The sequence below is a fragment of the Leuresthes tenuis genome, unplaced genomic scaffold (genome assembly GCF_036924035.1).
Source record: "Leuresthes tenuis unplaced genomic scaffold, fLeuTen1.0.hap1 SCAF_18, whole genome shotgun sequence".
Lineage (NCBI taxonomy): Eukaryota > Metazoa > Chordata > Actinopteri > Atheriniformes > Atherinopsidae > Leuresthes > Leuresthes tenuis.
In genome coordinates this window covers 29,720,761-29,732,850 of record NW_027325372.1, presented here as the reverse complement: position 1 = coordinate 29,732,850, position 12,090 = coordinate 29,720,761, and the positions used below count along the sequence as shown (strand labels likewise).

At 42.6% G+C, this 12,090-nt stretch overlaps 4 non-coding genes across 4 annotated transcripts; 1 reads left to right on the top strand and 3 right to left on the bottom strand.

Moving 5' to 3' along the window:
* The first annotated feature begins 882 nt into the window (after window positions 1–882).
* Window positions 883–1,070, top strand: LOC140276104 (U2 spliceosomal RNA). Its single transcript, XR_011908789.1, has one exon. It is a non-coding gene; the product is annotated as a U2 spliceosomal RNA (small nuclear RNA).
* Window positions 1,071–10,330: 9,260 nt separating this feature from the next.
* LOC140276120 (U2 spliceosomal RNA) lies at window positions 10,331–10,518 on the bottom strand. Its single transcript, XR_011908803.1, has one exon. It is a non-coding gene; the product is annotated as a U2 spliceosomal RNA (small nuclear RNA).
* A 298-nt stretch (window positions 10,519–10,816) lies between these two features.
* LOC140276404 (U5 spliceosomal RNA) lies at window positions 10,817–10,930 on the bottom strand. Its single transcript, XR_011909001.1, has one exon. It is a non-coding gene; the product is annotated as a U5 spliceosomal RNA (small nuclear RNA).
* A 411-nt stretch (window positions 10,931–11,341) lies between these two features.
* LOC140276131 (U2 spliceosomal RNA) lies at window positions 11,342–11,532 on the bottom strand. The gene has a single exon (XR_011908814.1). It is a non-coding gene; the product is annotated as a U2 spliceosomal RNA (small nuclear RNA).
* Window positions 11,533–12,090: the final 558 nt, after the last annotated feature.

Sequence of the window (12,090 nt, the reverse complement as noted above, 5' to 3'; positions counted from 1 at the left end):
TGATTGCATGTCAGAAATAACCATCAGTGTTTTACCCAGGCCAGACTTAACTGATATACGTTATGAAAATGCAGAAATAACTATATTTATTCAACAGGTCAAGCAAAAAACCCTGATGGCACAAATGCTACAGGATTTGCAGTAGTAACAGAAACTGAAGTTTTCTTAAAACAACCACTACCAAAAAATAACTCTGTTCAAGCAGTCGAATTGGTAGCTTTAACTGAAGCTTGTAAATTAAATAACAAAAAGGTTGTTAACGTTTACACTGACAGTCAGTATGCCTTCTCAACTGTACATGTGTTAACACAGCATTGGAAAAACAGGTATGTTGACATCCACAGCTAAATGTATAAACTACAAATATTTTAGCATTATTAGATGTTATTCAATTGCCATCTACAATAGACTCGTATGAATGACCGGAAGGAAAACCATACTGCCAAAGAATTTGTTTAAATATGCTGCAGTATTGAGCCAGGGACCATGTCATGTCTCAACAGGAGGGATGGAAGCAATAATGAACAAGGTTTTTACAGCATATGGTTTTACTAATTATTGAAATTTTTTTTTTAGAATAAATAAATGAATAAAGTTTTGTCTAGCAGGTCAAATATGTGCAAATATGTGCAAAATCCACAGGGCAATCTAAGACCAAAACGAAGATAATTCCCTAAGCCAGTGTATCTTTTTCAACATATTTGTTTGGATTTCATTATTTCATTATTGTGTAGATTTCATTGAACTAGATTAATGTTAAGGGAAACGATTCTGCTCAGTGACAACAGAGGTTTTTACCAAATGGTCTGAAATATTTCCACGTGCACAAGCAGATGCACATTGTGCCAGGAAGGGCCCTCGGACGTGAACCAGTGGACAGATATCGCTTATCGGCCTTTTGGCTAAGATCAAGTGTAGTATCTGTACTTATCAGTTTAATATGTGATATGTCTATGCAAGGACTACATATTAAATGGATTTGTATCAATAGGAGTTGAAAAAGGAGCTTGCTCCGTTCACTCCAAGCATCGACCCGGTACTGCAGTGCCGCTGGGAACGGTGCGCTCTCCTCTGCTCTTGTGAAAAAGCAAACAGTGGTACAGGATGGAAGTTTCAGGGAGCCCAAGATGAAACTTTCTTTTAGTCTGCTGAGAAAAGAGAGTGAATGCGAAGCAGACTTTAACACGGCTCTGGGAGCGAGCCGAGTGCGGGCTAACCAGGAGAATTGCTTGAAAGAAACGCGACACCGAATGAGCGTTCAGAACAAAGCCTCAATACGGTGTTCCTGTGGTGTTTTTATAAAATGCGGTGAAAAAAAAGGTGTGAATGCCCCATAGAAAACTAAAAGGTGGAGCGGAAGTGTTCGGCTGCAAGAAGGTGTGAATGTCCGACTATATTTGGTGAAAAGCAGGTGAAGCAAGGTCTGAATGCCCAACCTTACATCATCAAAAGCGAGATCAGAGGTTTTTGACTGCAAGAAGGCCATAGTTTGCCAAAAGCGGGTAAGGTGCGAATGACCGACTAAATATCAACAAAAGTGGGGGCGGAGGTCTTCGGATGCAAGTGGGTGTGAATATCCCACCATACAAGTATGGTGGAGAGGAAGCTGTGAATGGCCGACCATAGTTTGCAAAAAGCGGGTAAGAAAAGGTTCGAATGCCCGAACATACACCATCAAAAGAGGGAGCGGAGGTGTTCCGCTGTAAGACGGTGTGAATGTCCGACCATAGTTGGTAAAAAGTGGGTATGAAAAGGTTCGAATGCCCAAATTCGGCTGAAAAAAACTGTGTTCGGCTGCAAAAAGGTGTGAATGTTTGACAAAAAGTTTGTAAAAAGCGGGTAAGACAAGGTGCGAATGCTTGACAATGTATGATCAAAAGCGGGAGCGGAGGTGTTCAGCTGCAAGAAGGTCTAAATGTCCATCATTAATTGCTAGAAAACATGAAGGAAAATTTTCGAAAATCAATCCGCACATGATCATAAGTGGGAGAGGAGGTGTTCAGCTGCAAGAAGGTGTGACTGTCCTACCATAATTGCTGAAAAATGTGTTAGAAACGGTAAGAATGCCGGACCATACATCATCAAAAGCTAGAGAGGTGGTGTTAGGCTGCAAGTAGGTGTGAATGTCTGACTAAAGTTCAAATATATTAACAAAAGCGGGAGGAGAGGTCTTCGGATGAGTGGTTGAGAATTTCCAACCATAATCTATAAAATGCGGTGAAAAAAAAGGTGTGATAGAAACCTAAAAGGTGGAGCGGAAGTGTTCGGCTGCAAGAAGGTGTGAATGTCCGACTATATTTGGTGAAAAGCAGGTGAAGCAAGGTCTGAATGCCCAACCTTACATCATCAAAAGCGAGATCAGAGGTTTTTGACTGCAAGAAGGCCATAGTTTGCCAAAAGCGGGTAAGGTGCGAATGACCGACTAAATATCAACAAAAGTGGGGGCGGAGGTCTTCGGATGCAAGTGGGTGTGAATATCCCACCATACAAGTATGGTGGAGAGGAAGCTGTGAATGGCCGACCATAGTTTGCAAAAAGGGGGTGAGAAAAGGTTCGAATGTCCAACCATACATGATCAAAACAGGGAGCGGAGGTGTTTGGCTGCGACGAGGTGTGAATGTCCACCCATAATTAATGAAAAGCGGGCCACAAGTAGGTTCGAATGCCCAACCATACATCATCAAAAGCAGGAGTGGATGTGTTCGGCTACAAGAAGGTTTGAATGTCCGACCATAGTTGGTAAAAAGTGGGTATGAAAAGGTTCGAATGCCCAAATTCGGCTGCAAAAAACTGTGTTCGACTGCAAAAAGGTGTGAATGTTTGACTAAAGTTTGTAAAAAGCGGGTAAGACAAGGTGCGAATGCCTGACAATGTATGATCAAAAGCGGGAGCGGAGATGTTCAGCTGCAAGAAGGTCTAAATGTCCATCATTAATTGCTAGAAAACATGAAAGAAAATCAATCCGCACATGATCATAAGTTGGAGAGGAGGTGTTCAGCTGCAAGAAGGTGTGAATGTCCTACCATAATTGCTGAAAAATGTGTTAGAAACGGTAAGAATGCCGGACCATACATCATCAAAAGCTAGAGAGGTGGTGTTCGGCTGCAAGTAGGTGTGAATGTCTGACTAAAGTTCAAATATATTAACAAAAGCGGGAGGAGAGGTCTTCGGATGAGTGGTTGAGAATTTCCAACCATAATCTATAAAATGCGGTGAAAAAAAAGGTGTGATAGAAACCTAAAAGGTGGAGAGGAAGTGTTCGGCTGCAAGAAGGTGTGAATGTCCGTCTATAGTTGGTGAAAAGCAGGAAAAGCAAGGTCTGAATGCCCAATCTTACATCATCAAAAGCGAGATCAGAGGTGTTTGGCTGCAAGAAAACGGGTAAGGTGTGAATGACCGACTAAATATCAACAAAAGTGGGGGCGGAGGTCTTCGGATGCAAGTGGGTGTGAATATCTCACCATACAAGTATGGTGGAGAGGAAGCTGTGAATGTCCGACCATGGTTTGTAAAACGCGGGTAAGACAAGGTGCGAATGCCCGACAATGTATGATCAAAAGAGGGAGCGGAGGTGTTCGGCTGCAAGGTCTGAATTTCCAACCATAATTTGTAAACACCGTTGAAGAAAAGCCTCGAAAGCCCGACTATTACACCATCAAAAGCGGGAGCAGAGGTGTTCAGCTGCAAGAAGGTCTGAATGTCCACCAATAATTACTGAAAAATGGGTAAGAAAAGGTGTGAATGCCCAACTATACATCATCAAAAGCAGAAGTGGATGTGTTCGGCCACAAGAAGGTTTGAATGTCCGACCATAGTTTGTAAAGGCGGGTAAGAAAAGGTTTGAATGCCCGAACATACACAATCAAAAGAGGGAGCGGAGGTGTTTCGCTGCAAGAAGGTGTGAATGTCCGAGCATAGTTTGTAAAAAGTGGGTAAGAAAAGGTTCGAATGCCAGAACATACACCATTAAAAGAGGGAGCGGAGGTGTTCCGCTGTAAGAAGGTGTGAATGTCCGACCATAGTTGGTAAAAAGTGGGTAAGAAAAGGTTAAAATACCCGACTTTACACAATCAATAGCGGGAGCGGAGTTTTTCGGCTAAAACAAGGTGTGAAAGTCCGACCATGGTTTGTAAAAAGCGGGTAAGAAAAGGTTCAAATGCCAAAATATACACCATCAAAAGCGGAAGCCGAGGTGTTCGGCTGCAAGTAGGTGTGAATGTCAGATCATAATTTGCAAAAAGCTGATGAGAAAGGTGTGAATGACCGACAATAATTGCTGAAAAATGTGTTAGAAAAGGTAAGAATGCCGGACCATTCATCATCAAAAGCGGAGAAGAGTTGTTCGGCTGCAAGAAGCTGTGAATGTCCAGCCATAATTACTCAAAAACGGGTAAGAAAAGGTAGTATTGCCAGACCAGAAATGATCAAAACAGGGAGCGGAGGTGTTCCGCTGTAAGAAGGTGTGAATGTCCGACCATAATTGGTAAAAAGCGGGTAAGAAAAGGTTAAAATACCCGACTGTACACAATCAATACCGGGAGCTGAGTTGTTTGGCTACTAAAAGATGTGAAAGTCCGACCATACATCATCCAAAGCAGGACTGGATGTGTTCGGCTACAAGAAGGTTTGAATGTCCGACCATAGTTTGTAAAAAGCGGGTAAGAAAAGGTTCGAATGCCCAAACATACACCATCAAAAGAGGGAGCGGGGGTGTTCCGCCAAAAGAAGGTGTGAATGTCCGACCGTAGTTGGTAAAAAGTGGGTAAGAAAAGGTTAAAATACCCGACTGTACACAATCAATAGCGGGAGCGAATGTGTTCGGCTACAAGAAGGTGTGAAAGTCCGACCATGTTTTGTAAATAGCGGGTAAGAAAAGGTGCGAATGCCCGACAATGTATGATCAAAATTGGGAGCGGAGGTTTTCGGCTTAAAAGAAGGTCTGAATGTCCAACCATAATTTGTAAAAACCGGGGAAGAAAAGGCTCGAAAGCCCGACTATACACCATCAAAAGCGGGAGCAGAGGGGTTCAGCTGCAAGAAGGTCTGAATGTCCATCAATAATTGCTAGAAAACATGAAAGAAAATTTTCGAATATCAAACCGCACATGATCATAAGTGGGAGCGGAGGTGTTTAGCTGCAAGAAGGTGTGAATGTCCACCCATGATTCCTCAAAAATGGGTAAAAAAAAAGGTGCGAATGCCCAACCAAACATCATCAAAAGCAGGACTTGATGTGTTCGGCTACAAGAAGGTTTTAATGTCCGAGCATAGTTTGTAAAAAGCGTGTAAGAAAAGGTTCGAATGCCCGAACATACACCATCAAAAGAGGGAGCGGAGGTGTTCCGCCATAAGAAGGTGTGAATGTCCGACCGTAGTTGGTAAAAAGCGGTTAAGAAAAGGTGCGAATGCCCGACAATGTATGATCAAAAGAGGGAGTGGAGGTTTTCGGCTGCAAGAAGGTCTGAATGTCCAACCATAATTTGTAAAAACCGGGGAAGAAAAGGCTCGGAAGCCCGACTATACACCATCAAAAGCGGGAGCAGAGGTGTTCAGCTGCAAGAAGGTCTCAATGTCCATCAATAATTGCTAAAAAACATGAAAGAAAATTTTCGAATATCAAACCGCACATGATCATATGCGGGAGAGGAGGTGTTCAGCTGCAAGAAGGTGTGAATGTCCACCCATAATTCCTGAAAAATGGGTAAAAAAAGGTGCGAATGCCCAACCATACAACATCAAAAGCAGGTGTGAATGTCAGATCATAATTTGCAAAAACCTGATGAGAAATGGTGAGAATGCCCGACTATACACCATCAAATGCGGGAGCGGAGGTGTTCGGCTGTGAGTAGGTGTGAATGTCCGACCATACTTGCTGAAAAATATGACAAAGCAGTTTTCACTTGGTTTGAGTGAAGGAATTCATTTTATATCAAAATCCGAAATTGTGTAGAACTCGTGGAAATAAGTTTATTCTCGGATTCCTAAAGGTTTAGTGTTGTTCTTTGGTATACTGCAAAGTAATACTTTCTATTTTGTTGAAACCGATTCAGACATGGATAAATATCAAGGACAAAGCAGTTTTAACTTGGTTTTAGTGAAGGAATTCATTTTATATCAAAATCCGGAATTGTGTAGAACTCGTGAAAAGAAGCTTATTCTCGGATTCCTGAAAAGGTTTAGAGTTGTTCTTTCCTATCCTGCAAAGTACAACGTTCTTTTTTTGTTTAAAGCTATTTAGACATGGATAAATATGAAGGACAAAGCAGTTCCTTCTGTGGGTACAGTAGCTCCCGGAATATGGTGACTGCAGGCCCTGAGCCTGGTGGACATAAGGCCCTCTTGCCCTGTGTTGGGTCCCAGGTTGCGGGGATGCCTATTGCAGCCAGTCTCTGGCTGCCCTCTCCGGGGTGGGAGGGACCAGGCGGATGAATTATTTATTCTACTAGTTTATATATTTTAAACATAAACAATAAACATTTATAAAACTTCCCTTGGCAAGGCAAATCTGTTTGGCATAAAAGGTGTTCAGACTACAATTCTGCTGCCATAATGCACAACTCTGGATTTTGATATAAAATGAATTCCTTCACTCAAACCAAGTTAAAACTGCTTTGTCCTTCATATTTATCCATGTCATAATAGCTTTAAACAAAAAAAGAACGTTGTACTTTGCAGGAAAGGAAAGAACAACACTACACCTTTAGGAATCCGAGAATAATCTTATTTTCACGAGTTCTACACAATTTCGGATTTTGATATAAAATGAATTCCTTCACTCAATCCAAGTTAAAACTGCTTTGTCCTTAATATTTATCCATGTCTGAATAGGTTTGAACAAAAAAGAAAGTATTACTTTGCAGTATACCAAAGAACAACACTAAACCTTTAGTAATCCGAGAATAAGCTTCTTTTCACCAGTTCTACACAATTTCGGATTTTGATATAAAATGAATTCCTTCACTCAAACCAAGTTAAAACTGCGTTGTCCTTCATATTTACCCATGTCTAAATAGCTTTAAACAAAAAAGAACGTAGTACTTTGCAGGATAGGAAAGAACAACACTATTTTTTTTTCAGGAATCCGAGAATAAGCTTCTTTTCACGAGTTCTACACAATTCCGGATTTTGATATAAAATGAATTCCTTCACTCAAACCAAGTTAAAACTGCTTTGTCCTTAATATTTATCCATGTCTGAATAGGTTTGAACAAAAAAGAAAGTATTACTTTGCAGTATACCAAAGAACAACAATAAACCTTTAGGAATCCGAGAATAAGCTTCTTTTCACCAGTTCTACACAATTTCGGATTTTGATATAAAATGAATTCCTTCACTCAAACCAAGTTAAAACTGCTTTGTCCTTCATATTTACCCATGTCTAAATAGCTTTAAACAAAAAAGAACGTAGTACTTTGCAGGATAGGAAAGAACAACACTATTTTTTTTTCAGGAATCCGAGAATAAGCTTCTTTTCACGAGTTCTACACAATTCCGGATTTTGATATAAAATGAATTCCTTCACTCAAACCAAGTTAAAACTGCTTTGTCCTTCATATTTATCCATGTCTAAATAGCTTTAAACAAAATAGAAAGTATTACTTTGCAGTATACCAAAGAACAACACTAAACCTTTAGGAATCCGAGAATAAACTTATTTCCACGAGTTCTACACAATTTCGGATTTTGATATAAAATGAATTCCTTCACTCAAACCAAGTGAAAACTGCTTTGTCATATTTTTCAGCAAGTATGGTCGGACATTCACACCTACTCACAGCCGAACACCTCTGCTCCCGCATTTGATGGTGTATAGTCGGGCATTCTCACCATTTCTCATCAGGTTTTTGCAAATTATGATCTGACATTCACACCTGCTTTTGATGTTGTATGGTTGGGCATTCGCACCTTTTTTTACCCATTTTTCAGGAATTATGGGTGGACATTCACACCATCTTGCAGCTGAACACCTCCTCTCCCGCATATGATCATGTGCGGTTTGATATTCGAAAATTTTCTTTCATGTTTTCTAGCAATTATTGATGGACATTGAGACCTTCTTGCAGCTGAACACCTCTGCTCCCGCTTTTGATGGTGTATAGTCGGGCTTTCGAGTCTTTTCTTCCCCGGTTTTTACAAATTATGGTTGGACATTCAGACCTTGCAGCCGAAAACCTCCGCTCCCTCTTTTGATCATACATTGTCGGGCATTCGCACCTTTTCTTAACCGCTTTTTACAAAACATGGTTGGACTTTCACACCTTCTTGTAGCCGAACACATCCCTTCCCGCTATTGATTGTGTACAGTCGGGTATTTTAACCTTTTCTTACCCGCTTTTTACCAACTACGGTCGGACATTCACACCTTCTTATGGCGGAACACCTCCTCTCCCTCTTTTGATGGTGTATGTTCGGGCATTCGAACCTTTTCTTACCCGCTTTTTACAAACTATGCTCGGACATTCAAACCTTCTTGTAGCCGAACACATCCAGTCCTGCTTTTGATGATGTATGGTTGGGCATTCGCACCTTTTTTTTACCCATTTTTGAGGAATTATGGGTGGACATTCACACCTTCTTACAGCGGAACACCTCCGCTCCTTCTTTTGATGGTGTATGTTCTGGCATTCGAACCTTTTCTTACCCACTTTTTACAAACTATGCTCGGACATTCACACCTTCTTGCAGCGAAACACCTCCGCTCCCTCTTTTGATTGTGTATGTTCGGGCATTCGAACCTTTTCTTACCCGCCTTTTACAAACTATGGTCGGACATTCAAACCTTCTTGTGGCCGAACACATCCACTTCTGCTTGTGATGATGTATAGTTGGGCATTCACACCTTTTCTTACCCATTTTTCAGTAATTATTGGTGGACATTCAGACCTTCTTGCAGCTGAACACCTCCGCTCCCGCTTTTGATGGTGTATAGTCGGGCTTTCGAGCCTTTTCTTCAACGGTGTTTACAAATTGTGGTTGGAAATTCAGACCTTGCAGCCGAACAACTCCGCTCCCTCTTTTGATCATACATTGTCGGGCATTCGCACCTTGTCTTACCCGCGTTTTACAAACCATGGTCGGACTTTCACACCTTCTTGTAGCCGAACAACTCCGCTCCCGCTATTGATTGTGTACAGTCGGGTTTTTTAACCTTTTCTTACCCGCTTTTTACCAACTATGGTCGGAATTTCGCAGCATCTTACAGCGGAACACCTCCACTTCTTCTTTTGATGATGTATGGTTGGGCATTCGCACCTTTTCTTACCCATTTTTCAGGAATTATGGGTGGACATTCACACCTACTTGCAGTCGAACAGCTCTGCTCCCACTTTTGATTATGTTTGGTTGGATATTCGAACCTTTTCTTGCCCGCTTTTTACCAACTATGGTCGGACATTCACACCGTCTTTCAGCGTAACACCTCCGCTCCCTCTTTTGATGGTGTATGTTCGGGCATTCGCACCTTTTCTTACCCGCTTTTTACAAACTATGGTCGGACATTCAAACCTTCTTGTAGCCGAAAACCTCCACTCCCTCTTTTGATCATACTTTGTCGGGCATTCGCACCTTTTCTTACCCGCTTTTTACAAACTATGCTCGGACATTCAAACCTTCTTGTAGCCGAAGACATCCACTCCTGCTTTTGATGATGTATGGTTGGGCATTCGAACTTACTTGTTGTCCGCTTTTCATTAATTATGGGTGGACATTCACACCTTGTCTTAGCCAAACACCTCCGCTCCCTGTTTTGATCATGTATGGTTGGACATTCGCACCTTTTCTCACCCGCTTTTTGCAAACTATGGTCGGCCATTCACAGCTTCCTCTCCACCATACTTGTATGGTGGGATATTCACACCCACTTGCATCCGAAGACCTCCGCCCCCACTTTTGTTGATATTTAGTCGGTCATTCGCACCTTACCCGCTTTTGGCAAACTATGGCCTTCTCGCAGCCAAAAACCTCTGATCTCGCTTTTGATGATGTAAGGTTGGGCATTCAGACCTTGCTTCACCTGCTTTTCACCAAATATAGTCCGACATTCACACCTTCTCTCAGCCAAACACTTCCGCTCCACCTTTTAGTTTTCTATGGGGCATTCACACCTTTTTTTTCACCGCATTTTATAAAAACACCACAGGAACACCGTATTGAGGCTTTGTTCTGACCGCTCATTCGGTGTCGCGTTTCATTCAAGCAATTCTCCTGGTTAGCCCGCCCTCGGCTCGCTCCCAGAGCCGTGTTAAAGTCTACTTCGCATTCACTCTCTTTTCTCAGCAGACTAAAAGAAACTTCCATCCTGCACCGCTGTTTGCTTTTTCACAAGAGCAGTGGAGAGCGCACCGTTCCCAGCGGCACTGCAGTACCGGGTTGATGCTTGGAGTGAACGGAGCAAGCTCCTTTTTCAACTCCTATTGATAAAAATCCATTTAATATGTAGTCCTTGCATAGACATATCACATATTAAACTGATAAGTACAGATACTACACTTGATCTTAGCCAAAAGGCCGATAAGCGATACCTGTCCACTGGTTCACGTCCGAGGGCCCTTCCTGGCACAATGCACACTTGTAGCGGTGTTCTTTTTATGGCCATAATGTCACTTTGCACCTCCACCCACCCGCTGCACTGAGCACTCTTCAACCCTTTTAAATGGTATAACTTTACACTACCGCACGCTCCAGCGAGCACCATTCAAGCAACAACTTTGCACTCCAGCTTCGAACATCGGCACAGTCGCAACAAGTAAGGCGACTCTACTCAGAGAACTCACTCTGCACAGTAACAAGATTTCTTTTGCACAGACAGAAAGGGCTTCACCCGCAAAGGTAAAGCCTGCCAAAAATAGAAACAATTCATTAGTGCTGCTCTCCACGGAAGTCTTTAGTAAAAGGCGAAAGACTTGTACATTATGAAGAGAAACCAGAGTACGATTATCCATCACTGCGGGAGCAGGGCATCAGGCTAGTTGGCATAGCCACCTTCCCCATGGTGAGCTTTGCTTGGTTGAGACGCTTGATCCCCCCCCTTGCTCCTCGGCTGACCAAGTAGGAACAATCGGGCCCTATTCGATGGCTGCCTTGTCTTTTACTCTGTGCAAAAGACAAGGCAGCCACAAACAACACGGGAACACCGTATTGAGGCTTTGTTCTGACCGCTCATTCGGTGTCGCGTTTCTTTCAAGCAATTCTCCTGGTTAGCCCGCACTCGGCTCGCTCCCAGAGCCGTGTTAAAGTCTGCTTCGCATTCACTCTCTCTTCTCAGCAGATTAAAAGAAAGTTTCATCTTGGGCTCCCTGAAACTTCCATCCTGCACCGCTGTTTGCTTTTTCACAAGAGCAGAGGAGAGCGCACCGTTCCCAGCGGCACTGCAGTACCGGGTCGATGCTTGGAGTGAACGGAGCAAGCTCCTTTTTCAACTCCTATTGATAAAAATCCATTTAATATGTAGTCCTCACATAGAGGACATATCAGACATTAAACTGATAAGAACAGATACTACACTTGATCTTAGCCAAAAGGCCGAGAAGCGATAACTGTCCACTGGTTCACGTCCGAGGGCCCTTCAAACTCTCACAAACTCACACACGTTCGCACACATACACCCATACACACACACATTCTTGAACTTGCTGCAAGATTAAACCTTTGCATTAACTGACTCCAGCAACTCTGAGTCTCATTGAGAGACTTTTCTCAACAATTGGGTCCTCAAACCAGATCTCAACGTTTTTTCCACTTTCCAGGGTCGGAGCTGAAACCGTGCACGGGGGAGTCCAGTACTCCTAATGAAAGACCCCCTGCTGTATTGCGGTAATTAGGGGCCAGTGTCCACTGAAAGGGGGAAAAAGGGACGAGATCGTACTTTTGAATCAATGGCCAGAAGCCATTGGCAGTGCAGGCATCAACAATAATGGTGTTATTTCACCCATTAACACTTAAGGTACCTCATGCAGTGGCTGTGATATGGTTACTTAACAAAATATCTTTACCAGACATCTCTCATGTCATTTCTCATGTCAGAAATAACCATCAGTGTTTTACCCAGGCCAGACTTAACTGATATACGTTATGAAAATGCAGAAATAACTA